We start from the raw sequence: 14,556 nt of genomic DNA, 5'->3' as shown, positions 1-14,556 counted from the left end.
GTAGCCATACTCATATCAGACAAAATAGACTTTAAAACAAAGGCTATAAAGAAAGATAAAGAAGGACACTATATAATGATAAAAGGATCAACACGAGAAGAGGCTTTTACACTCATCAACACATATGCACCTAATATGGGAGCACCCGAATACATAAAACAAATACTAACAAAGGGCGAAATTGACAGGAATACAATAATAGCAGGAGAATTTAACACCCCACTCACATCAATGGACAGATCTTCTAGACAGAAAATCAGTAAGGCAACAGAGATCCTAAATGATACAATAGAACAGTTAGACTAATGATATTTTCAGGACATTAGATTAAGAAAAAACAAAGAACAACAACAAAAAAAAACCAGAATACACATTCTTTTCAAGTGCACATGGAACATTCTCTAGGATTGACCACGTACTAGGGCACAAAACAAGCCTCAACAAATTTAAGAGTACAGAGATTATTTCAGCATCTTTTCTGACCACAGTTGCGTGAAACTAGAAATCAACCACAGAAAAACAAGAAAAAAAAAACGATTACATGGACACTAAGCAACATGTTACTAAAAAACCAACGGGTCAATGATGAAATCAAGAAGTAAATTAAAAAATACCTTGAGACAAATGACAATGAAAACACAACCATACAAAATCTATGGGATGCAGCAAAAGCAGTTCTTGGAAGTTCATAGCAATACAGACCCTCTTCAAGAAACAAGAAAAATCTCAAACTACCACTGGCATTATTCACAGAACTAGAACAAAAAATTTCACAATTTGTATGGAAACACAAAAGACCCCTAATAGCCAAAGCAATCTTGAGAACGAAAAATGGAGCTGGGGGAATCAGGCTCCCTGACTTCAGACTATATTACAAAGCTTCAGTAATCAAGACAGTTTGGTACTGGCACAAAAACAGAAATATAGATCAATGGAACAGGATAGAAAGCCCAGAGATAAACCCACACACATATGGTCACCTTATCTTTGATAAAGGAGGCAAGCATATACAGTGGAGAAAAGACAGCCTCTTCAATAAGTGGTGCTGGGAAAATTGGACAGGTACATGTAAAAGTATGAAATTAGAACACTCCCTGACACCATGCACAAAAATAAACTCAAAATGGATTAAAGACCTAAGTGTAAGGGCAGACACTATCAAACTCTTAGAGGAAAACATAGGCAGAACACTCTATGACATACATCACAGCAAGATTCTTTTTGACCCAGCTCCCAGAGAAATGGAAATAAGAACACAAATAAACAAATGGGACCTAATGAAACTTAAAAGCTTTTGCACAGCAAAGGAAACCATAAAGAAGACCAAAAGACAACCCTCAGAATGGGAGAAAATATTTGCAAATGAAGCAACTGACAAAGGATTAATCTCCAAGATTTACAAGCAGCTCATGCAGCTCAATAACAAAAAAACGAACAACCCAATCCAAAAATGGGCCGAAGACCTAAATAGACATTTCTCCAAAGAAGATATACAGATGGCCTACAGACACATGAAAGAATGCTCAACATCATTAATCATTAGAGAAATGCAAATCAAAACTACAATGAGATATCATCTCACACCGGTCAGAATGGCCATCATCAAAAAATCTAGAAACAATAAATGCTGGAGAGGTTGTGGAGGAAAGGGAACACTCTTGCACTGTTGGTGGGAATGTAAATTGATACAGCCACTATGGAGAACAGTATGGAGGTTCCTTAAAAAACTACAAATAGAACTACCATACGACCCAGCAATCCCACTACTGGGCATATACCCTGAGAAAACCATAATTCAAAAAGAGTCATGTACCAAAATGTTCATTGCAGCTCTATTTACAATAGCCAGGACATGGAAGCAACCTAAATGTCCATCGACAGATGAATGGATAAAGAAGATGTGGCACATATATACAATGGAATATTACTCAGCCATAAAAAGAAATGAAATGGAGGTATTTGTAATGAGGTGGATGGAGTTAGAGTCTGTCATACAGAGTGAAGTAAGTCAGAAAGAGAAAAACAAATACAGTATGCTAACACATATATACGGAATCTAAGGAAAAAAAAAAAAAAAGGCCATGAAGAACCTAGTGGCAAGACGGGAATAAAGACACAGACCTACTAGAGAATGGACTTGAGGATATGGGGAGGGGGTGGGGTGAGATGTGACAGGGTAAGAGAGTGTCATGGACATATATACACTACCAAATGTAAATTAGATAACTAGTGGGAAGCAGCCGCATAGCACAGGGAGATCAGCTCTGTGCTTTGTGACCACCTAGAGGGGTGGGATGGAGAGGGTGGGAGGGAGGGAGATGCAAGAGGGAAGAGAAATGGGAACATATTGTATATGTATAACTGATTCACTTTGTTATAAAGCAGAAGCTAACACACCATTGTAAGGCAATTATACTTCAATAAAGATGTTTAAAAAAAAAAAAAAGAAACAAGAAAAATCTTAGACTTCCCTGGTGGCACAGTGGTTAAGAATCCGCCTGCCAATGCAGGGGACACGGGTTCAAGCCCTGGTCCGGGAAGATCCCACATGCCGTGGAGCAACTAAGCCCGTGCACCACAACTACTGAGCCTGTGTTCTAAAGCCCGCGAGCCACAACTACTGAAGCCCGCGGGCCTAGAGCCTGTGCTCCACAACAAGGGAAGCCACAGCAATGAGAAGCCCGCACACCACAACAAAGAGTAGCCCCCGCTCGCTGCAACTAGAGAAAGCCCACACGCAGCAACGAAGACCCAACGCAGCCAAAAATAACCCCTGTCTGTGCCCTGCCTTAATCTTCAGAGGAAGCCTCCCAAAAACCCCCAAAAGGAGGTGATGTGGCCCAAAACAATTCCTCAGAAGTCCTCAGAGAGTCCACTGGTAAAACTCAGAGGACACAGGTCATATTAGAGAGCAAGAGAGTTGGAAACTATACTAGGGCATCTCATCTGAGACTGGATAATGATGATGATAGCGATGATAAGATATTTAATGAGTGCCTATTTAGGACCAGGCACTTACATATGTCTTTTTTATTTAAGCCTCCAAAAGGAAATATAGAGCCTTAAATGTGCATCCTAGAAAAGAAAAAAGATTGAAAATTAATGAGCTAAGGATCTTTCTTAATAAGTTATAAAAAACAGAGCAAAATAAACTCAAAGAATGTCGAAAGAAGGAAATAGCAAGATGAGGAATAGAAATTGAAGAAATAGAAACCAAATATGCAGCAGAGAGTATAAGCCAAGCCAAAAGCCAATTCTGTGAAAACTGAAAAATCTCTGATGATACTGATCAAGGAAAAGTTGAAAGAAGACAAAAATAAACAATGTCAGGAATGAAAAGAGGGATATTGCTATGGATGCTTCAGGCATTAAAAAGAAAACGAAAGGATATTATGAATAATTTTGTACCAATAAAACTGAAGATAGGGACTTTCCTGGTGGCGCAGTGGTTAAGAATCCGCCTGCTAATGCAGGGGACACAGGTTCAAGCCCTGGTCCGGGAAGATCCCACATGCCGCAGAGCAACTAAGCCCGTGCGCCACAACTACTGAGCCTGCGCTCTAGAGCCTGCGAGCCACAACTACTGAGCCCGCGTGCCACAACTACTGAAGCCCGCGCGTCTAGAGCCCGTGCTCTGCAACAAGAGAAGCCACCACAATGAGAAGCCCTCGCACGGCAATGAAGAGTAGCCCCCACTCTCCACAACTAGAGAAAGCCTGCGCACAGCAACGAAGACCAATGCAGCCAATAATTAATTAATTAATTATTTTAAAACTGAGGATATATGCGAAACAGACAAATTTCTCAAAATATATAACTTACTAATACCAACTCAACTTGAAATAGGAAATCTGAAAAATCCTATAACCATTAAAGAAATTGAATCAGAAGTTAAAAATCTTCCCATAAAGAAAACCTACACTTCACCGGCAAGTTCTAATTCTTTAAATACCCCATGGAAGAATTAGTATTCCCTTCTTCAGATAAGGAAAATGGAATTCCTAGAGTTCAAGCAACTTGCTTAAAGGCCAGAGCTAGTAAATGTCAAAGCCAAGATTTGAACCCTGGTTGGCCTGGCTCCAAAGCCAGGAAGTTTAGCCATTAAACTCCCCAGCCTACTCTTCAAATGCTATAACTAACAGCATATATATGTGAACATGAAGACAAAGCCCTGATGCAAAAATGTGAAAGAGATTCTAGATTTACAGAGATGGAATGTAAAGCTCTTTCTTTATGGGGAAGCCCTAGAAACAAGAATCTAGTTATGCCCACACGGAGAAGGAACCTGAGGATTATTCCCAGGACACCACCCCACCATCTTTCAAGATCTATTCAAATGCTACCACTGCTGTCCTACAAGGCACCATAAGCCCTGCCCTAAGCCCCATAGCTGCCCCTGCCTCCAGCACCCTTTGATGCCCACTGCACTGTATGTGGGCCTCTTCTATACATTGTCTGCTGTGTACCACTCTCACTAATGTTTTCCTACCTTGAAAACACGTCTTCCTAAGAATACAGACTCTAGTTTGAGAAGCCTGCATATAAAGTTAAATATTGGCACTCTAGGTGATCACTGGGGCTTTGAAAATTGTAAGGCAGCTATCATAGTCATCTAGACCATCCAGAGTATGTTCTTGTTAAAAGGTATTTTTAAAATTTTCACTAAAATAAAAACTAAAAATTTAAATATTCACATAGCAAACATTGTAGTCTCTGAAGATAGATTTTTACCTCTGTAATAGGCATGAACTGTTCCATGATACATTGTTAAGATTTCATTCTCTCTCTAAATCCAAATTAAATTCAGTTTAAATTCTGTGGAACACTAGATAACATCTCTTTGCATCCTCCTAGGTAATAGGATTATAAATCCACATTCTTTGCCAGGTAACTTTGCAGATTCGTCCTGTGGGTGGAGTGTATTTCTCCATCCCTTGACTCTGGGCTTGGCCATATGATTCATATGACTTGTTTTGACCAGTGGCATTTTATGAGACTTGACACAAGCAGAGGCTTAAAATGGGCTATGCATTGGGGCTGTTACTCTTGTATTCCTTTGTCTCCATGAGATGAACATTCCCTGACTAGCCTGCTGGTCCTGGAAGGAGGATGAGAGACAAATGGAGCAGAGCCAAACCACCCTAGCCAAAACCAGCCCACAGCTGATCTCCAAACACAAGTTAAATAAATGCTTACTGTTGTGTGCACTGAAAAAAAAAAAAAAAAAATTAAAAAAATTTTTAAAAAGAAACAAGAGGGCTTCCCTGGTGGCGCAGTGGTTGAGTATCTGCCTGCCAATGCAGAGGACACGGGTTCGAGCCCTGGTCTGGGAAGATCCCACATGCCGCGGAGCAACTAGGCCCGTGAGCCACAACTACTGAGCCTGCGCGTCTGGAGCCTGTGCTCCGCAACAAGAGAGGCCACGACAGTGAGAGGCCCGCGCACCGCAATGAAGAGTGGCCCCCACTCGCCGCAACTAGAGAAAGCCCTCGCACAGAAACGAAGACCCAACACAGCCAAAAATAAATAAATAAAAATTTTTAAAAAATAAAAATAAAAAAATAAATAAAAAGAAACAAGAAAAATCTCAAATAAAAAACCTAACCCACCACCTAGAAGAATTAGAAAAAGAACAGACAAAACCTAAAGTCAAAAAGAAAACAACAAAAAACCTAAAGTCAGCAGAAGGAAGGAAACAATAGAGATCAGAGAGAAAGTAGAGATTAAAAAGCAATAGAAAAAAAAATCAATAAAACCAAGAGCTGGTTCTTTGAAAGGGTAAACAAAATTGACAAACCTCTGGCCAGGCTCACCAAGAAAAGAGAGAGGACCCAAATACAATAAATAAAAGAGGAGAAATTACAACCGATACCACAGAAAACCATACGAAACCATAAGAGAATACTATGAACAAATATGCCAACCAACTGGACAACCTAGAAGAAATGGACAAGTTTCTAGAAACATAAAACCCACCAAAACTGAATCAAGAAGATAATTTGAACAGACCTATCACTGGAAGTGAAATAGAATCTGTAATAATAATAATAACAACAACTCTCTACAAAAGTCCAAGACCAGATGGCTTCACAGGCAAATTCTACCAAGCACACAAAGAAAAACTTAAACCAATCATTCTCAAACTCTTCCAAAAGACTGAAGAGGAGGGAACACTCCCAAAGACATTCTATGAAGCCACCATCACCCCAATACCAAAACCAGACAAGGACACTACCAAAAAAGAAAATTACAGGCCAATATGTTTGAATATAGATGCAAAAATTCTCAACAAAACATTAGCAAACAGAATCCAACAACATATAAAAAAAGATCATACCCATGACCAAGCTGGATTCATCCCAGGGTCACAAGGATGGTTCAACATACACAAAAATCAATGTAATACACCACATCAACAAAAGACCAAAAACCACATGATCATCTCAATAGATGCAGAAAAAGCATTTGATAAAATTCAACATCCATTCATGATAAAAAAAAATGCTTACAAAAGTGGGTATGGAGGGAACATTTCAACATAACAAAAGCTATTTATGACAAACCAACAGCCAACATAATACTGAACGATGAAAACCTAAAAGCATTCTTGTTAAGATCTGGAACAAGACAAGGATGCCCACTCTCACCACTGCTATTCAAAAGAGTATTGAAGTCCTAACCACGGCAATCAGACAAGAAATAAAAAGGTATCCAAACTGGTAGGTAAGAAGTAAAATTGTCATTATATTCCTAAAACATGATATATATAGAAAACCCTAAAGACTGCATACAAAAACTACTAGAACTGATAAATGAATTCAGCAAGGTAACAGGATACAAGATTAACATACAGAAGTTGGTTGCATTTTTACATTAACAATGAAATATCAGAAAAGGAATGTAAAAAACGATCCTGTTTAAAGTCACATCAAAAAATACTTAGGAATAAATCTGACCAATGAGGTGAAAGACTTATGGGCTGAGAACTATAAAACATTAATGAAGGAAACTGAAGAGGATTCAAAGAAATGGAAGGATATCCCATGCTCTTGGATTGGAAGAATTAACATTGTTAAAATGGCTGTACTACCCAAAGCAATCTATAGATTTAATGCAATCCCTATCAAATTACCCATGACATTTTTCACAGAACTAGAACAAATAATCCTAAAATTTACATGGAACCATAAAAGACCCAAAATATTCCCAAAGCAATCCTGAGGAAAAAGAACAAAGCAGGAGATGTAACCCTCCCAGACTTCAGACAACACTACAAAGCTACAGTAATCAAAACAACACATGGTACTGGCACAAAAACAGATATATGGACCAATGGAACAAAACAGAGATCCCAGAAATAAACCCACACACCTACAGTCAATTAATCTTCGACAAAGGAGGCAAGAATTTACAATGAGAAAAAGACAGTTGGGAAAGTTGGACAGCCACATGTAAATCAATGAAGTTAGAACACACCCTCACACCATACGCAAAAATAAACTCAAAATGGCTTAAAGACTTAAACATAAGACATGACACCATAAAACTCCTAGAAGAGAACACAGGGAAAACATTCTCTGACATAAAAGGTACCAATGTTTTCTTAGGTCAGCCTCCCAAGGCAGTAGAAATAAAAGCAAAAACAAACAAATGGGACCTAATCAAACATAAGCTTTTGCACAGCAAAGGAAACTGTAAACAAAAAGACAACCTACGGACTGGGAGAAAATATTTGCAAACAATGCAACTGACAAGGGATTAATGTCCAAAATACACAACAGCTCATATAACTCAATATAAAAAAAAAATGGGAAGAAAATCTAAATAGACATTTCTCTAAAGTAGACGTACAGATGGGCAACAGGCACATGAAAACATGCTCAGCATTGCTAGTTATCAGAAAAATGCAAACCAAGACTACGATTTACCACCTCGCACAGGTCACAATGGCCATCATCAAAACGTCTGTAAATAACAAATGCTGCAGAGGGTGTGGAGTAAAGGGAACCCTCCTACACTGTTGGTGGGAATGTAAATTGGTGCAGCCACTGTGGAGAACAGTATGGAGGCGCCTCAAAAAACTGAAAATAGAGCCACCATAGGTTCCAGCAATCCCATTCCTGGGCATATATGCGGAGAAAACTCTAATTCGAAAAGATACATGCTCTCCAGTGTTCATAGCAGCACTATTTACAATAGCCAGGGCATGGAAGCCACCTAAATGTCCATCAACAGATGAATAGATAGAGATGTGCTATATATACACAGTGGAATACTACTCAGCCATAAAAAGGAATGAAATAATGCCATTTGCAGCACAACATAGATGGACCTTGAGATTATCATACTAAGTGAAGTCAGTCAGGCAGAGAAAGACAAATACCATATGATATCACTTATATGTGGAATCTAAAATACGGCACAAATGAGCTTATCTGCGAAACAGAAACAGACTCACAGACATAGGGAACAGACTTGTGGTTGCCAAGGGGCAGGGAGGTGGGGCAGGGATGCGCTGGGAGTTGGGATTCGCAGATGTAAGCTATTATATAGCAAATGGATAAACAAGGTCCTACTGTAGAGCACAGGGAACTGTATTCCATATCCTGTGATAAACCATGATGGAAAAGAATATGAAAAAGAATGTATTTACGTGTATAACTGAATCACTCTGCTGTACAGCAGAAATTAACACAACGTTGTAAATCAACTATGTTTCCATAAGATAATTTTTTTTTAAAAAAGTATGTTTCCCCTCGTACGTGACAGATCACCTGTGGCGGACTAGGCACTGAGGAGAAACGTGGAAGAAATAACCAGCATCCTCGCCCTCCAGGGGTTTTACAGTCTCATCAGGAAAAGTTTACATGTCTTAATCCTGCAAATGTTTAGTAATTAAGAAAAATACTTTAGTAACAGCCACACAACACTATTTAAATACTGTAGCACAGAAAAGAACGAGGCTGATGAGACAACTACCCTCACCTCTAAACCACGTGCTACTCAGTTCCTGAAATTACCTAATTTTGTTGAATTGAAAAGCGCTCAAGCAAAGGTCTACGCTTGTGGGGAGTCTCCTGCACACCCTGCATGGATCTCAACCTGTCCCAGGCGACCTGCTATCTTCTGCCGCTCCTCACTCATCTGCCGTGTTCTGGTCACCCTCGGCCACAAGCATGTCACCTTCAACTGTCCCCTCCCCACACCTCCTGCCTGTGCCTCACCTGCTTCGTTCACTCGGCTGCGCAGACGTTCACGCTGCTCCATCCCCGTCACCGTCACCGTCACCGCTGGCGGACTCCTGTCCCTCCCGGAGATCTGAACAGGCTTCTAGTTGCCTCCGGGCCTCCGGTCTCTTCCCTTTCCCAGTGTCCTCCAGACTTTTGCAAGAGCAATTTATCTGAAATTCTGGTTGTCACATGCCTGCTAGAAAGACAGAAGGACCCAAATTGTGATGTTTCACATCTTTCTTAAATCTCTTGTGACATCCTCACCCCACCCCCTCATTCCCAGTGGTCACACGGGTTTCCTCGCTGCTCCTTGTACGAGGGCACTCCCATTCCCACCTGGCAAGCTCCCCTCCTCACTAAGGCCTGTAAAGCTTTCCCTGATGCTCCCAGGCTGTCTCTGTAGCTTCTTCCTCTTCATAGCTTTAGCGCTGTGACACAGTATAACAAATGCCTCGGAGATGGCACTAAGTTACTCTTCAATCTATTTCTCCACTGCTGTGACAAAGCACAAGCAACAACAACAACAAAAAAACGGATCAGTTGGACCACGTCAAAACCTAAAACCTTAGTGTTTCAAAAGGCACAACAGAGTAAAAAGGCAACCTACAGGATGGGGGAAATATTGCAAGCCTGTACCTGATAAGGGGCTAATATCCAAAATATAAAAAGAACTACTACAACTCAGCAAAAAGACAACCTGATTTTAAAATGAGCAAAGGACCTAAGTGTCCAGACAGATGAATGGATAAAGAAGATGTGGCACATATATACAATGGAATATTACTCAGCCATAAAAAAACGAAATTTATTTGTAGTGAGGTGGATGGACCTAGAGACTGACATACAGAGTGAAGTAAGTCAGAAAGAGAAAAATACTGTATGCTAACACATATATATGGAATCTTAAAAAAAAAAAAAAGGATCTGAAGAACCTAGGGGCGGGACAGGAATAAAGACGCAGACGTAGAGAATGGACTTGAGGACACGGGGAGGGGGAAGGGTAAGCAGGAACAAAGTGAGAGAGTGGCATGGACATATATACACTACCAAATGTGAAACAGATAGCAGCCGCATAGCACAGGGAGATCAGCTGGGTGCTTTGTGACCACCTAGAGGGGTGGGATAGGGAGGGTGGGAGGGAGACGCAAGAAGGAGGAGCTATGGGGATATAGGTATATGTGTAGCTGATTCACTTTGTTATACAGCAGCAACTAACGTACCATTGTAAAGCAATTATACTCCAATAAAGATGTTAAAAAATAAATAAGTAAATAAAATAAAATGAGCAAAGGACTTGAATAGACATTTCTCCAAAGAAAACGTATAAACAGCCACTAAGCACAAGATAAGATGCTCACCATCACTGATCACCAGGGAAAAGCAAAACTACGAGACACCCCCTCACACGCATCAGGATGGCCACCAGCCAAAAACAAAACAAACAAAAATCACAGTAAGTGTTGGTGCGGATGTGGAGAAATTGGCACCCTATGCACCATCGGCAGAAACATAAAACGGTACAGCCATGGCAGAAAATGATCCAGCAATTCTACTGGGTATGTACCCCAAAGAACTGAAAGCAAGGTCTCCATGGGACATGTATACATGTTCGTAGCAGCATTATTCACAAAAACCAAAAACTGGAAGCAAGCCGAGTGTATCCCCACTGATGTATAAACAAAACGTGGTCCATACATACACCAGAATACGATTCAGCCTTAAAAAGGAAGGAAGTTCTGGGGCTTCCCTGGTGGCGCAGTGGTTGAGAGCCTGCCTGCCAATGCAGGGGACATGGGTTCGAGCCATGGTCTGGGAAGATCCCACATGCCGCGGAGCAACTAGGCCCGTGAGCCACAACTACTGAGCCTGCGCATCTGGAGCCTGTGCTCCCAACAAGAGAGGCCGCGATAGTGAGAGGCCCGCGCACCGCGATGAAGAGTGGCCCCCACTTGCCGCAGCTGGGGAAAGCCCTCGCACAGAAACGAAGACCCAACACAGCCAAAAATAAATATAAATAAAATAAAATTAATTAAAAAAAAAAAAAAAAAAGGAAGGAAGTTCTGAAAGTAAGGAAAAAATTCAGGAAATTCAATGTGGCTGAACCTTGAGGATGTAATACTAAGTGAAATAAGCCCGTCACAAAAGGGCAAATGCTTTAAGATTCTACTCACATGAGGTGCCTGGAGAGGTCAAATTCACAGAGGCAGGAAGTAGATGGTGGGGGCCAGGGGCTGGGGGTGGGGGATGAAGGGGAAGCTAGTGTTTAATGGGGACAGAGTTTCAGTTTGGGACGATGGAAAGTTCTGGAGATGGGCGGTGACGATAGCCACACAACATCGTGACTGTACCTAATGCCGCTTAATTGTACACTTAAAAGTAGCTAAAATGCGAAGTTATATGTGTATTTCACAATTTTTAAAAAAGAGAAAAAGGAGACAACGCTAGTTAAGCCAGCGAGCAGTGAAGAGGAGATAGGAAAGATTCTACCGTGGGCACCTTCTTCTGTCCTCGAGACTGTCACTGAACACTCTTAAACTAAGTTTTCAAAACCGCAAATCCACACGTAGAATTAAATTATAACCAAATGTATCAGAGAGTGCACATGCGTGCACGTCCACATTTTTCTGTAGCTTCCATCACATCCGAAAAGGGTTTTGACCCAGAAAAGAGCCAGCATTTACTGTGCTAAACCAACGAACAATGGCTGGAGAAGCAGTTCTGGAGAGACAGAAGGAGGCCCTCTGAATAGCTGGGGCTCCACAAAAGCAACGAGAACCCATCAATGGTCAAAACATCAATGGTCAAAACCAACTTTCAATGGTCAAAACCAACTTTCAATGGTCAAAACCAACTTTCAGACTTTGGAGGCTGGGCTGTCTGTCTACCGAGCTGCGTAGGGCTTTGGTTTTAGGTTTCAAAGCTCTAGGGCTTCTGAGGTTATGCATCTAGATCTTAGAGGCCAAGGTGACACCCTGAGACCGTCACTGCTGGAAAGGGGGCGCTGGGGGGGGAGGAGAGGAGGCCCTGGGGAGAGAGGCAGTTCTCCTCTGTGACTCAGCCCAAGTCACCCGGTTAGGGACGGCAGCCCCGCCTGAAACAGCGCTGCAGGCGCCCAGCACCGGGAGGGCCCGGCTGCCCAGGGTGTAGGCGTCAGAACCCGTCCCATAGACACGCACGTCGGGACGGAGGCACGTGGGTCGCAAAGCTCCGTCGTGTAACTGTTGGCTGTCTTGCGGTGTGTTTGTTCTCTGACGTTTGGAGTGAGTGGCACGGGCTCCAAGCTGGTCCCTGGGCCCCGGAAGGAAGGGGAGGAGGGGCTAGTGCCCTGGGGGGCGGGCCTGACGCGCAGGAAGGAGGGTGGGGATGCCTTCTCCCGCAGTGAGGTGCTCTGTGAGAATTCTGTTGCACAGCTGCCCGACGAGGCAGCGAGTTGGGAGGTGAGCACAGGATGACGCACACTCCGTGGGCAACGTCTGATGACCTGGTGGTCCCGACGAGCCACGGCAGCCACAGCGCCCGGCCCCTCCCGAGGGCAGCGCGGTGAGCCCTGCTCGGGTCCCCATGTGCCCACAGCTTCCCACTGGGACCTTCCGCGGGGCCGCTGCCCACCCGAAAGCAGCCTGTGCGGCTCCTGGACTCCCTTCCATCACCGGGCAGGGGAAACGTGCCTGCATTCGCGTCCTGGACAGAGAGGGAAGGTCCGCTCTCCTGGGGATGTGCAGAGGCTTCAGGGAAGCAGGTGGGTCTCTGCAGACGGGCTGCGCCGCCCTGGCTGTCGGGGGCCTCACGGCTCCGTTCCCGGTGTCACGTCCCATCGGCGTGACAGGAGCATCACACCGGACGTACTGCACGTCTCCCAGGTCCTCGTCCCCCTGACACCGAGCAGAGGACTGTCCCCGCCAGCGTACAGCGGCCTCCTGCTTCCCTCTGGGCCTGGGACCATGAGCGGAACAGAGAAGGAGACGCGTCTGACCTCTGCTGCCTCCCTGACCCCGGGCGGTCAGGCTCAAGGGCACCGCAGGCCCGACCCAGAGCCCAGAGCCCGTGTGGAGAAGCCCGGAGAGTTCTGAGAACGAGGCAGCTGCCTTGCTGTGCGCAATCTGGGGAAAAGACGGGATTTTATAAGGTCATTACTGAGACCCACAGATCCACCTTAACAAGAACAACAAAACGGGCCCCCCCCCACTCCCAGTCACGTCTTGAGTGCGACCTTCCAGAATTCGAGACCTAAACTCCAGCATCACCTGCACCTTAGACCAACTCGCCGCCAGCGTGACACGCCGGACAGGTGTGTCAGAGACAGGGGCGTGGCTTGTATTGACACAGATTGACAACTGCTAACGTGTTGTTTGAGCACCATTTGTACACTTTCCCAGCAGGAGTCTTCTCTTTCTGATGACTTTATTGCAGCCCCTGCCCTGGAGAGGTAATGGTGAACAGAGCACGGGGCACCTCCCCCGAAATTACTTAAAAAACAAAAAAAAACAAAAAAAAACAAAAAAAACAATAAAACACCCCCAGCTGTCCTGATCATTTTTAGTCGGGATTTATCATTGGTAAACTTTGCTTTGCATATGCATGTAAGATACTTGGTTTTTATTTCAATTTACAATTTTCGGATTTTTTCCTAGTACAGAAATGAGGTATGATTGCTGTCATCACCGTCACCTGGTATCATTAGACAACAGAACGAAGATGATGCCAGTCTTGGGTTGTGGACACTGACACTTCCCTTCCTTAGAATAATGTCCTTTTCTATGGAAAGTTATCTAGAGAAGGAATGATAGACAGCATGCTAATTACGTTGGCACCTAGACACACAGACACACACACACAATCTATTTTCCCCAGAAAAACGCTTGAACGTTTCAAAGCCACTGCCTGTATGTAATAAGAAACAAAGTTATTTTCTGAGTGTAGATACAATAGCATCAGAGTTTAAGAACTGGTGACAAGATGGCACAATTCACAGCTCTTTTTCACAGCTGGTAAAGCTCATTTCAACAGCCCAGGAAAACCAGCAACACAGTTGCTCTGGGATCAGTGAAGCGCAGGAAACAAAAGCAGCCTCTTTGGAATAATACCTTAAAATGGAGCATGGACGAGGGGGCCTACCCGCTAATCCTGAAGACGGTTACATCACCAGATTTCAGCACAGATCGACGAGTTTACAGATGCTGGTCAACTGCTCAGTTAACAGCCCTGGTCACACTCCCTGAGAAGAAGCGCCTGTAAGAACACTGCTTGTCCCGAAAGAAGAGCCACAGAAACCGCAGGGACCACGCACTCCAAGTGTCAGTGAACAGCTCGGAGCAGGGAGCCCTGG

General features: G+C 43.3%; 2 long non-coding RNA genes across 4 annotated transcripts in view; one reads left to right on the top strand and one right to left on the bottom strand.

Moving 5' to 3' along the window:
* LOC309666397 overlaps nucleotides 1-14,556 on the bottom strand; it is a 44,188-nt gene that overhangs the window by 28,322 nt on the left and 1,310 nt on the right. For 2 of the 3 annotated variants that reach the window (XR_014267071.1, XR_014267072.1), the window contains exon 2: nucleotides 9,225-9,426. This is a non-coding gene — a long non-coding RNA (uncharacterized lncRNA). Of the gene's footprint in view, nucleotides 1-9,224; nucleotides 9,427-9,494; nucleotides 9,659-12,839; nucleotides 14,000-14,345; nucleotides 14,446-14,556 lie in introns of all 3 variants that reach the window. The other variant, XR_014267070.1, reaches the window with a different exon arrangement.
* The window catches only part of LOC309666401, a 445,852-nt gene continuing 441,752 nt past the window's right edge, over nucleotides 10,457-14,556 (top strand). The window contains exon 1 of the long non-coding RNA XR_014267078.1: nucleotides 10,457-10,687. This is a non-coding gene — a long non-coding RNA (uncharacterized lncRNA). The remainder of the gene's footprint in view (nucleotides 10,688-14,556) is intronic.

This window comes from Balaenoptera physalus (assembly GCF_965194825.1).
Source record: "Balaenoptera physalus genome assembly, chromosome: 8".
Taxonomy (NCBI): domain Eukaryota; kingdom Metazoa; phylum Chordata; class Mammalia; order Artiodactyla; family Balaenopteridae; genus Balaenoptera; species Balaenoptera physalus.
This window is presented reverse-complemented; position numbering and strand designations above follow the sequence as displayed.